Below are 13,998 nucleotides of genomic sequence, written 5' to 3'. Positions count from 1 at the left end.
GAGGCTTTGGCGACATCATCCTTAGAGATGGAGAAATTGTATTTTATATACATATGTAAAAAGGCTATGCATGAAAATTAGAAACGTCAATGGGGGGAACCAATAGAATTTAGTATTAACTTCCCAATACCTATTTATCACTTCTTACTAAATAATAGAACCATTATCTTCTTGAGAGTGGCATTGAGTTCACCTTTTCAAAAATTATATTTGTTTGGCTCTCTTGAAGATAAGAATATCCAATCACATATAAGTTGTAGTTTTTGGATGAAATGTCCAGAAAAATTGTGCTGATAGACTAGAAGTCACCATTTTGACCTTCCCATTTACTCTGTATTCCTGACTGTGAAGGGACTGTGAATATTGATGTTCCAGGGGCCATCAAGGGAGCATTAGGCACTCTTGATAGTGGAAGTCCACGTTAAGGATGCTAAGGAGAGAGAGTGCTCTGGAAAGAAGAGAAAGAGAAAGAAGAGAAAGAAAAAACTGCCTACCTTCAAACTTCAGGATATGCGATAGAAAGTCACCTTAACATTTAGGTATTTTAGCTAAAATTTACATATAAAGAGATGCATTGATTTAAATGTACAATTCGATGAGCTTTGATAAATGTGTACACTCATGTATCCATTGTACCATAGTCAAAATATAGAATATTTCTACCACCAACAAAGTTTCCTCATATTCTTTTCCAGGTAATCCTCCTTTCCACTGTTTTGATTTCTAACACCATGGACTGATTTTTCCATTTATTGAGCTTCATGTAACTGAAATCATAAAGCATAAAATTTTGTGTCTAGCTTTTTCCAAATGCCACAATGTTCATTAAGATTGATCTATGTTAGCAGCGTTATCTATAGTAGCCAAGCTATGGAAACAGCCCAAGTGTCCATCAACTGATGAATGGATAAAGAAGACGTAGCATATTATACAATATGTGTGTATCTATCAATCCATATTTATCTGTTTATAATGGACTATTCGTCATAAAAAACAATGAATTTTTGCCATTTGCAATGACATGGATGGAGTTAGAGGAGTATAATGCTAAGCGAAATAACTTAGAGAAAGACAAATACCATATGATTTCCCTCATACATGGAATTTAAGAAACAAAACAATGAGCGTAAAGAAAAAAATGGAGAGAGAGACAAGCGAAGAAACAGACTCTTAACTATAGAGACCAAACTGATGGTTATCAGCAAAGAGGTGGGTGGGGGAATGGGTTAAAATTCGTGATAAAGATTAAGGAGGGCACTTGTTGTGATGAGCACCTGGTGCTTTATGGAAGTGTTGAATCACTAAATTGTGCACCTGAAACTAATGTTACACTGCATGTTAACTAACTGGAATTTAAATAAAAACTTTTAAAAAAGATTGATCAGTGTAATTATGTATATCAGTAGCTTATTTTGTATTTATCGCTGAACTGTATTCCACTGTATGAACATACCACAATTTGTGTACCCATTTTTTCTTGGTTAATATTTTGGGTGTTTCTAATGTTTAGATATTATGACTAATATGAATAAAACTTCTCTGTACATCAGTTTACAAATCTTTGTATGGAGATATGATTCATTTCTCTTAAGTTTCTAGGCATAATAACACTTGGAAAAAGAGCTACTGAACCATATGATTAGCACATCCTTATCAATATAAGGAACTCAAATATTTCTACAATTTGGTCATTTCATTTTATGGGCCCACCAACAATTCAAGAGAATTTCAATTGGCTCCACATTCTTGTCAACATTTGGAACCCCAATAATTTGTAATAAACCATGTTCATGGGATTGTGGTAGGATAGCCTTCTGATATTATTTGTATTTTCCTAATGAGCCATGATGTTGAGCATCTTCTCATGTGTTTATTGATCATTCATGTCTTTCTTTGTGACATGAGTGTCAAGTTGCTTGCCTATTTTTTATAGATTCCTTGACTTTTTATTATTGAGTTGTAAGATTTATTTGTATATTGTGGACGTAAGAGTTCTTTGATCAAATATCTATATATGTAATTTAAATACCTCTGTGTACATGTGGTATACACTCTGAGTATGTAAGCTTCCATTTTTAATTTTTCCATGGTTATTTTTTATTAAAAGTTTTTAAGTTTGATTAAGTTAAATTTACCATTTTTTTTATTCTTGATGTTAATGCTTTTTATCTTTAAGAAATCTTTGCATTTGTTAAAATTATTGTGATATCTTCCATGTTATCACATGTAAAAGCTTTATAGTTTTAACTTTTTATGTTTAGAACTATGGTACATCTTTAATTGAATTTTGAGTGTGGCATTTTAATTGAATTTTGAGTGTGGCAGGAAAAAGTAGTCAATGTGCACTTTTTAATATATCTGTATCTGTCAGTTACAGGAATATTTTTTTCTTTTTTTTTTTTTTTTTTTAAAGATTTTTTATTTATTTATTAGAGATAGAGACAGCCAGCGAGAGAGGGAACACAAGCAGGGGGAGTGGGAGAGGAAGAAGCAGGCTCATAGCTGAGGAGCCTGACGTGGGGCTCGATCCCATAACGCCGGGATCACGCCCTGAGCTGAAGGCAGACGCTTAACCGCTGTGCCACCCAGGCGCCCCTGTCAGTTACAGGAATATTGTTAGAGTAGAAGTAAGTTTCATATAGACAAAATATAGTTAGTTAATTTTTGAAATTACCTCTGCCATTCTTTGTTTGGTGTGTTTAGACCTTTTATTTAATGTAATTATTGATCTATATTAGATTTCATCCTACCTTTTGTTATTTCTTTTCTGTTTGTGCTCTCTCTCTCTCCTTATCGTTTTATGCTTCCTTTTTTATTATATACAATTGGCAGTCACTGTTGAAGTTTTTCATTTTAGGAAAACATTCCTGGTTCAATCTAGGAGAAATTTATGACTTACAGAAGAGTGAAATCACAGAAACCAATTAAGAAGAAATTGTACTACTTCAGTGAGAAAGGATGGTGTATTGCATGAGTATGGTGACAATAAAGTTGGAAAAAATTTATAAAATCAAGATATATATTGATTGTAGAAAAGACAAGTTTTGCTGATGATTAACATAGAGTGAAAGGATGAAGAAGAGAGAAGTCCAAATGATACTTCCCAGGATCGTAATTTGCACAACTGAGTAGATAAATTTGGTATTTACTGAAATGAACAATGCAAAATAATAGTTTTAGGAAGGGTAAAGAAGTGTTCAGATTTGAGGAATATTTGGCTCTAGGTTCCTTAAGGCATTTAATAAAAATGTCATGTGGACATTCTTACTAGTGAAATAAAAAAATTTATGGTCATATATATGGTGATTGAAGCTATTGGAATGCTTAAGAATATGTAAGACTATACTGCAGGGTGAGCAATAAAAATAATTCAGTAATAAACTAAAAAAAATAATAATAAAGATTATTAAAGGAGAAGCTGGAGAAAGTACTGAATAGAACTATCAGAAGTAAAGGAAAACCGGAGATTAGGCACAGAAGATACATACAAATGTGTTCAAGAAGAAGAAAATGATTCATTGTACCAGATGCTGCCTAGTGATCATGTGAAATGAAAGTATAAAAGATATGGAACATGACAATTTGCAGGTCATAGATGACTGTGGCAACTCCAGTGAAGTGATACGGATGGATGCAGATTAAAGTGAGTTGAAGAATCAATGAAGAAATTTTAAGTTCAGGCAAAATGGGGCAAGGTTATGCAGAATTGTTGCTGTGCCAATCTTTGAAATGCTGTGCAACTGTAAGAATTTTAAAATGGACTTTGGAGCTTATAAAAAAGAACAGAACATGTCTAGTATTAGAAACAAAGAGATAATTTGGAGCTACAAAGGAAGGAGTGGATTGTATCATACAGAGTAATGGCTTTAAATACCCATGAAAGAAAGTATGTGGCTTGAAGTTAGAACTGAGACGTCTGCATAAAAGATAGAACCATTAAAGGAATCTAGAAAAAGGTCTGCCTGTAGATTCAAAAACACAATGAAGATTCTTGATACGCCCGAGTTAAAAAGCAATGAAGTTTTACATGGAAAATCTAAGCTCCAGTCTCATACATTAAATTGCTGTGAAATCTGAGTTTATATTTCCTATCTGGAGAGATGATTTAGACAGTTAAGAAATTTATATAAAACTTAGAGCCTGGCAATGGTAAAAAATCCCAAAGTCCGGCTATATAGGATCCCATAACTGTACATATAAAAACACCTCACTGAATAATATCTTACAATACTTAACTACAAAATAAGAAAAAAAATCACCAGAAAACTGTTTATTAGATAAAAGCGTGGTTGATTTTTGGCAAGAAAATGTTCTGGCACTTTTGTTCACCTGCCTATTCTCTCTTGTTTTCCAATTTAGTGGAAGCAACTATGGGGTGGTAGCTTGAGTTTCTGGAACAGATTGCCAGGGCACTAATATGGATGCTTCGACTGTCACAGAGGCTAAGCTCTGTTTTGTTGCCTCTCCTTCTCTACCTTGGGCTAGAACAGCTTTCTGAGCATTGGTGGTATCTGTCAAAAGATTTAAAGGCATATACTTTCTGTTGCTATGGAAGCCAAGGTATGGCAGATGGAGCAAGTGGTATGCAGACCCAAGCCTGTAGAGGAGAAAGCGGAAGAGGAAGTCTCTTATGAAATAAGGGCTCATGGGATGCCTGGGTGGCTCAGTCAGTTAAGCATCTGCCTTCAGCTCAAGTCATGATCCTGGATTCCTGGGATTGAGCTCCACATGGGGCTCCCTACTCAGCGGGGAGTCTGCTTCTCCCTCTGCCTGCTGCTCTCCCTGTGTGTGCTCTCACTCCTTTTCTCTTTCTGACAAATAAATAAATCTAAAAAAAAAAAAAATGAAATAAGGGCTCAGAAGAGAAAGTACAATTCATATACTCAGGACAAAGTACCTGCTTTAAAAATACCTAAGATGACCCTAGACTTGCATGTCTGATAGCTCTTTGGGCTCTGTACAAGTAGGAGGTGAAGGCAGAAAAGGAACTGTTGGCAGCTTAGTATTGAAACAGTGCCCTTCTAAGCAGTGCAGGAACAAGCTGCAAAGGCTAGGACAGTAGTATTGCCTTTTTCTCTTATCGGCTCCAAATACTTAAGAAAATCTGCCTCAGGTCATTGGCTGACCACTAAGATGATGAAACAGATTGCAATAACCACATATGAGGAAATAGAAGGAATACAGTCTTTGAAAAAGAAAAAAGATAAAAAGAAAAAAAAACTCAAATAGATAATGACAGACTTCAACAACACACACAAAATCTTAGGAAATAGAGACTCTGATTTTCAGACTTATCATATTATAATATTCAAATACAACCACAAAAACAAAAACAAAAATACAAGTCACACAAGAAACAGTAAAGTATGGCCAACTAAAAGTAAAATAAAATTGACCTAACTGTCCCTGCAGAGGACCAAATATTAGATTTATTAGATAAAATATTTAAATCAATTGTCTTAATATGTTCAAGGAGCTAAAGAAAACAATGGGCAAAGAACTAAAGTAAACCAGTACAATTATGTCTGAACCCAATGAAAATGTCTATGAAGAGATAGGGATGTGGCAAGACAGAAGAAAGAATCAGTAAAATTGATAACTGGACAATTGAGGTTATTCAATCTGAGGAGCAGAGAAAAAAGTGATGAAAAAATGTTAACTACAACAAAAACAAAACAAAACAAAAACAACAAAAGAGGGGCGCCTGGGTGGCACAGTGGTTAAGCGTCTGCCTTCGGCTTAGGGCATGATCCTCGCGTTATGGGATCGAGCCCCACATCAGGCTCCTCCGCTATGAGCCTGCTTCTTCCTTTCCCACTCCCCTGCTTGTGTTCCCTCTCTCGCTGGCTGTCTCTATCTCTGTCGAATAAATAAATAAAATCTTAAAAAAAAAAAACAGCAAAATGAAAAAATGTGAACAGAGCCTGAGGGACCTGTGGGATACCCACAAGTATACCCACATATATGTTATTGGACTCTCAGAAGGCAAAGAGAGAAAGGGATTTGAAGAACAATGGCTGAAAACTTTCCAAATCTGATGAAAGATATGAAATCATCTCCAGGAAACTAAGCAAATTCAAGTAAATAAATACTAAGAATAAATACTTAGGCACATTATAATCAAATGGTTGAAAGACAGAATTTTAAAAGCAACAAGAGAGAAATGACATCACATAAAAGATAAAGAGATTAACACCCACTTTCTCATCAAAACCACTTTCTCTTGTTATTTTCTTCATGTTTAAAAGTCAAATGCATGAGGGGCGCCTGGGTGGCACAGCGGTTAAGCGTCTGCCTTCGGCTCAGGGCGTGGTCCCGGCATTATGGGATAAAGCCCCACATCAGCCTCCCTCTGCTATGAGCCTGCTTCTTCCTTTCCCATTCCCCCTGCTTGTGTTCCCTATCTCGCTGGCTGTCTCTATCTCTGTCAAATAAATAAATAAAATCTTAAAAAAAAATAAATAAAAGTCAAATGCATGAAAATAATATAATCTATTAATGAGTACATAATATGTAAAGATGTAATTTTGAAAAAAAAACAACATAAAGAGTGGAGAACAAACTATATAGCAAAAGAGATTTTTATATTCTATTGCAACTGAGTTGAAATCCCCATGGTAACTAGACAATATCTAAAATTGTATATATAGGAAAGGGAAATGTAAGGGATCAAAATGGTATACTACAAAAATCAATAAAACATAAATTAATGTAGTAATAGAGAATAGAAAGAACATTAAAGAAGGGGGCCTGAATGGTGCGGTCAGTTAAGCATTGGACTCTTGGTTTCGGCTCAGGTCATGATCTCAGGATCATAAGATTGAGCCCCATGCTGTGCCCCTCCTGCTCATGCTCTCTCTCTCTTTCAATCTCTTTCTCAAATAAATAAATAAATCTTTAAAAAAATATGCACATGCAAATAGAAATATGAGAAAATTAAATTCTTCCTTATCAGTAATTGCTTTCAATATGAATAAACTCTCTAATAAAAAAACAGAGGTTGCCAGAATGGGGAAACAACAATAACAAAAATCTATATTCTATCTATAAGAGACTCACTTTATATCCAAAGACACAAATAGGTTGAAAGTAAAAGGATGTAAAACACAACCACAACAAAACATGTTCCATGCAAATAGTAATCAAAAGAGAAGAGTGGCTATACTAATATCAGAAAAAAATATTCTTTGAGTCAAAAACTTAAAAGGTGCAAAGAAGAGTATGATGCAATTTTTTTGTTTTTTAAAATTTTTTAAGATTTTATTTTGAAGTAATCTCTACACCCAACATAGGACTCGAACTTACAACCCCAAGATGAAGAGTCACAGGCTCTCCTGACTGAGCCAGCCAGTCAGACATGATGCATTTTTGAAAGGATCAATTGATATTACAATTATAAACATACAAAAATACACCAAACAATAGAACCCCAAAATACGTAAGAAAACATTGACAGAATCGAAGGAAAAATAGTTCCACAATAATAGCTGGAGACTCAACACCCAATTTCAATAATGGAGAGACCATTCAGAAATAAAATTAATAAGGAAATATAGGATTTGAACAACATTTGACCAAGTAGACCTTAAATACAGGTATGGAACATTCGACCCAACAGCAGCAGAATAAACATACTTCTCAGGTGCACATGGAACATTCTGCAGGAAAGACCATAGGTTAGGCCACAAAACAGTCTCAATGAATTTACAAAGATTGAAATTATATAAAATAACTAATAAAGTTTTAATATAAAGAATATAAAAAGAACTTCTATAGCTGAACAGCAAAAAGGCAAACAATTGAATTAAAAAAAATAGGCAAACAACTTAAACAGACATTTATCCAAAAAAGATATACAAATGGCCAAAAAGCACATGAAAAGATGCTCAACATCATTCATATTAGGGAAATGAAGATCAAAACCACAATGATGTCTCATTTCAAACCTATTAGGATGTCTATAATTTTTAAAAACATGGAAAATCTTAAGTCAAGATAAAGAGGTGAAGAAATTGGATCTTATGTACATTGCCATGTACACTGAATATAAAATGGCTCAGCCACTATCAGAAACAATTTGACAACTCTTCAAAAAGTTAAACATAGAATTCCCATATGACCCAGCAATTCTTCTCCTAAATATATACCCTGAATAATTGAAAACTGTTACTCAAACAAAAAAACATGTGCACACATGTTCAAAACAGTACTATTCGCAACAGCCAAAAGGTGAAAATAGGCCAAATGTCCATCAATAAGATGAATGGATAGACTAACATAAAGTGGAATACTATTCAGCCATAAAAAGGAATGGAATACACGATATATATTATAGCATAGAGGAACATTGAATACATTATGCTAGATGAAAGAATCCAGACACAAAGTATCACTTACTGTATGATTCCATCTATATAAAATTGTCATAACCAGTAAATCTATAGAGACAAAATGTTGATTGGTGATTGCCAGGAGCCAGAGAGAAGGAATAATAGGGAACCTAAAGCGTTTACTTCTGGCATGGTGAAGATGTTTTGGACCTAGACAGAGGAGGCTGTGTAACACTGTGAATACAGTAAATGCCACATTAATGATTCACTTTAAAATATTTAATCATACCTTGTGAATTTCACTTCAATATAAAGTTTAAAAATGCAAAGATGGAATTTAAAATTTAAAATAGTAATTAATGTATATGAATAGGTAAGGACACATACATACATGTACATACACATATATGTACGTGTATGTAAACAGAACACTAAAAAGGTTTTGAAAAAGAACCAATTAAGGAAACCTTCCCTATCATATATTAACACATATTATAAAGCAATATTATTTAAGACAATATAGTATTTGTGAAGAGCTGGAAAAATAGAATAAAGAAGCTGGATAGATCCCACAAAAAGGATTATGAATATTCAGAACATGTATATATGAGATGAGGTGTTGTTAAAAGGCCATAGGGAAAACATGGTCTCTTCCATGAAAGAAGTTTATGAATAATTCAGAGGCAAATGGTTATCAATATAAAACATTATATTAAGTATCCCCATCACATGACACTGAGTAGAATTTCCAGAGGGACTGAAGATATAAATGTGAAAAGCATATTGAAACAGTTGTAAAATTGATATACACTTAGCCAGGGAATAATTTACAGGAAACAACAAGCAATACCATACAAAAGCTTTTGAACATTATGCCTTAAAATTATAAATCAATATATTAATAACAAGAAAATGAACAAGGAATCATGATAAAATAATAAAAAGATAGATTCAAATAACTTGTGGCTAAAAAAGAAATACCTATGATGACTAGATATTAAGGGGACATGATTGAATATGAAAGAAAATTTTAATAAAACTTGAGCAGTGAGGCTAACATAACTTAGAAGGTAATTTTTATGTTTAAACTCAGATATTAGAAATGAGGAAATACTAAAAGGACAGAAATAGACAATAGAATACATGCAAAAATGTAGAAGGATAAAAATATTAGATATGAGAATAGAAATTAATAAAATAGAGAACAGAAAGAGTAAAGAAGCTTAACAAAGCCTAAAGTTCATTCCTCAAAAATCCGACACTGAGAAGTGACACACCAGGCAGACACAATGAGAATATCTGGGAAAGTCTTCCACATGAAAACCCGAGTCTGGCATGAAAGGACATCTCTGTACAGAATGGTTTTAATCAGGAGAGTGATATGATCTCTATATAACTTCTCACTCTGGTTGATATTTGTAACCTAGGGTGAGATAGGAAGGCCAATAAGGAGAAAAATAGTGGCCACTTTGATTTAAAGTGATAACAAAAATCAACAGGAATTGGTGATAGATTATATGTGGGTTATGCGTAAGGAGTAGTATCTTCCAGGTTTTGTGAATGAACGCTGGGTGTCATTTTCACAAATGGGGGATGATGGTGGCAGAATGGTGTAAAGTCTTTAATAAAAGTTACTGATGGACATTTTAAGTTTGTGATGTGAATGGTGGCGACAAGCAATGCAAAGAAACTTTCTTCGTCCTTGCAACAAATACAACCGTAATTGATGGTGTGAGGTGGTATAACAGTCTTTCAAATAAAGCTCTTTGGGTATCAAGAAATACGGTATCCTGAGGATGTTAATGATGTATTTTGGAGTGAATGTATAATGGCCACACCCTAGAGATAAAAGAGCAGATGGCAAAAGGAAATCTTATACCCTGACAACTTCCTGGGGCTATGATCTCTATCCTCTATTTCTCTGCACCAGACATCAGTCTTTCCTTTGCTCTAATTTTTAAGGTCTCTGTTACTCATAGCTGATCCCAACTGATAAAATCTTTGTATTATTACTGAAGACTTGACTTGAAAGCTCTAACTTAATGAGAAATGAATCAAATGTAAGAATTCAAAATAGAAGAATAATGTTCATAAGACTTAAACATTGGTTTCTACTCAACTTGGACAACAATTCAGGAATTTTGTAGGATGCTACACTATTGTATAGAGTCTATAAGTTGGAGTGAAACATGATCTTGGAGTTTTTTTTCTGCATTTTCATTTCTGTTTCAACTCTTACCAGTGTAAGAAAATGCATTTCTTGAGGATTATCCTATTCCCAACAGTTCAAATAAAAAAATCCTCCCATGGACTTTTTTTCTGTTATAAGACTCATTATATGTTCTAAAGTAAATGTGTCACTATAGAAGACCTGCACATGGAATATAAATGTCCCCCTCCCAAACTAAATTAGAGTTTTCCAGAGAAACAGAACCAATGTGATAGACAGCTGATGATAGATAAATGATGATAGATAGATAGATGATAGATAGATATAGATAGATGATAGATAGATAGATGATAGATAGATGACAGATGATAGATGATAGATAGATAGATGATAGATGATAAATAAATAGACAGATATAGGATTTATTATGGAAATTGTCTCACGTGGCTATAGAGGCCTAGATCTCATGATATACCATCTGAAACTGGAGAACAGGACTGCAGGTGGTATAATTCAACCTTGAGTCTGAAGGGCTTAGAATTGGAACAGAGGCAGTGTAAGTCCCATGCCCAAGAACTAGGCAGATGTCAGCTCAAGCAGAGTAAATTTGCGCTTGTTCCACCTTTTGGCTCTAGTCAACCCCCAGGGACTGGATACTGCCCACCTGCCTTGGTGAAGGGATCTTCTTTACTCAGTTCACCAATCCAAATGCTAATCTCTTCCAGAACCACCCTCACAGACATGCCTAGATATAAAGTTTAATTGGCATTCTGGGCATTTCTTAGCCCAGTCTAGTCGACACACAAAATTAACCATCACACCAACTGAAGGGTACTTGCTTGGAATGACAGAAAGGTCTTTGTTTTCTGGAAGGAAAGACTCTCCCTCTACTCTGTGAGGCTGGCAGTTGGATGCCTGCAAACTACACTGAAGAAACACAGGTCAGCAGGAGAGAAAACAGGTTCATGCACGGGTATACGGCAGCCAACAAAGAAGTAGCTAGCTCACTAAAGGGTAAACTTTAAGGTTTCTGTACCTAACATGGTAGAGAAAGGGGAGGGGTAAGAACAGGCTTCTGTGGGAAGAACAAATCGGTTTCTTGAGGAAAGACAAATGGGTTTTTCAAAAGAACAAACAGGAAATGATAAAGTTTGTGATAAAGCTTATTTATGGAGGTGGAGTCCTTTTTCCTTCTCCTTCCTGGCAATGAAACTCCCCCAGAGAGGGGATTTCCACGGCAGCTTCTCTGCCTTCTTGAAGTTGCCATGTCTTTCTGAAACAGATTAACAAGGTTCTGGGAGGAATCACTTGGTTGCTATATTATTTATGCAAATAGGGGGATTTGAAATATCCGTACATTCTTCACTGTTTGTAATATATTCCTTGGTTCGCAAAAAGAGTACCATGACACAATTGGATCCGTTTGCATGAGGTCCCCACCAAGAATCCAACACTTACGCCTGAGAATAAAAGTTTTAGAAGACTTTTGGGGTGGCCTCAATCAAGGTCTTCTACCAGGAAAGGGTCCTCATGTTCATAAAGAAGACTATTTTATGTTATCACTTGCATAACGTGAGCCTGATTGTCAAGTACCGCTGTGGGACATCGCAGCTTCCTCATTTGGGACCTTGTTTCAACTTGGTAAGACCAATTTTTCAGGGCTTCTCTCACGCTGGGTCAGGAACGCCTGCGGGTGGTGGGAATATTCATGTTCTGTTCTCTCACATCATCTCATTGCCCATGGCCATTCATCTAAATCGACAGACTTAACATATTTCATTTCTGCTAATTAACACCAACATTCCCCCTCCAACGTCATACATTCTCCTTTTGATCAATCCTGCCAACTCAACAGCTACCTCATTTTCCTTGGTGTTGTTCCTCGAGGCAGGTGGAAATCATTCGCGTTCTCCACAGCCAGTGAGGCCTGAGATGAAAGTACACGTTAGCTGAGAAGGGAAAGAAAGGCTTCCCTTGATATATGTGGACAATTACTAGATAAAACTGAAAACGGTCAACAAAGTTTGCACCCAAATTGGTGATTGAGAAAAGCTATTACTAATCCATCCTACTTATTTTATTCTATTTGGCTTTTCTGAATATTTATGTATCAAATACACTTACAAATCAACTTTCTCAAGTATATACTTATTCACAGAGAAAAGACTAAATACATCCACATACAAATATGAATTGTATTTATCTCTAAGGGGTGATTTTTAATAAGTCTTTAACTTAATTGCCTCTTAATTTCTCTATTTTTAAAATTTCTATAATAACATGTAACTTTGTTAGTAAAAAGAGCCACTTGAAAGTCAGCATATAAAGTATATATCCCTCGGATGATACAGCATGAACAACTAGGATGAACACTTTTGGTAGATAGGATTATGAATTACTCCCTCCCCCCTGACTCCATATTCTTTGTACATTCTTTTTTTTTTTTTAAATTCAATTTATTTATTTGAGAGAGAGAGTATGAGGGAGGGGCAGAGGGAGAAGCAGACTCTTCGCTGAGCAGGGAGCCCGAGGTGGGGCTCAATCCCAGGATCCTGAGATCACGACCTGAGCCTGAGGCAGCAGCTTGAACCGATGGAGCCCCCCAGGAGCCCCTCTTTGTACATTCTTAAATTTCTATTCTACATGATTTCTTTTACAGTGAAAACTGTAAAATCTGTTACAAAAGATAGCAGCACTGATGCTGGTGCACACATGTTACCCAGGATTCTCGGAGGTGCTGCCCCAGCAGGTTGTGAGAATAAGGCTCAAGAAAGTAGGAGGGTTGAGAAACAAGTGGTTTTTTTCCACCCTCATTTACACTTCAATTCCCTGGTATTTGTCGGTCCGAAAAACATACAACTTTATCGGGAAGAGGAGACACATATACAGAACTTGTAAACTGAACGATTCCAGTTGTAATTGCTATGATAACTGAAAGAAACAGCACAGAGCCTGGAGCCCCTGGGGTATGTTTTCCTCTGTCAGGAAGACCAGTGAGGAGAGCTCGGGGGCAGGAAGGCAATGGTGGTTTTCATAGCTGATGATATATGTTATGCTTGCAAGGACCACTGCAATGGTGAAATAAAAATTGACTTTTTATATTTTATTCTTAACATTATTATTTGCCCATCAAAGAAGAAAAGAATTGACTTGAACGGTGTGAAAAGGGAGTGCAAATTTACATCCTTGCAACATGAAAACCTAGAAGAGTAAGATTTCACTAGAACCAATTATTTAAGTGTGGTCCTCCACAGAAGCCCAAAAGAGAGAGGGAGAGAAAGGAAGGGAGGAAGGGAGGAAGGAAGGAAGGAAGGAAGGAAGGAAGGAAGGAAGGAAGGAAGGAAAGAAAAAAAGAAGTTGTAAATCCCAAATCCCTGAGGAGAGCAATTCCTGATATGCTTGGATAACTGGCTGGCAACATGGACTGCAGTCCTTCAAAACTGGCAAAGAAAGAAAGATATGATAGGAAAAGTACACCACCCAAAAAGGTGCTTTTTG

This window comes from Ailuropoda melanoleuca, chromosome 1 (assembly GCF_002007445.2).
Source record: "Ailuropoda melanoleuca isolate Jingjing chromosome 1, ASM200744v2, whole genome shotgun sequence".
NCBI classification, from domain to species: domain Eukaryota; kingdom Metazoa; phylum Chordata; class Mammalia; order Carnivora; family Ursidae; genus Ailuropoda; species Ailuropoda melanoleuca.
The sequence above is the reverse complement of the archived record's forward strand: the minus strand, read 5'-3'. Positions refer to the sequence as shown.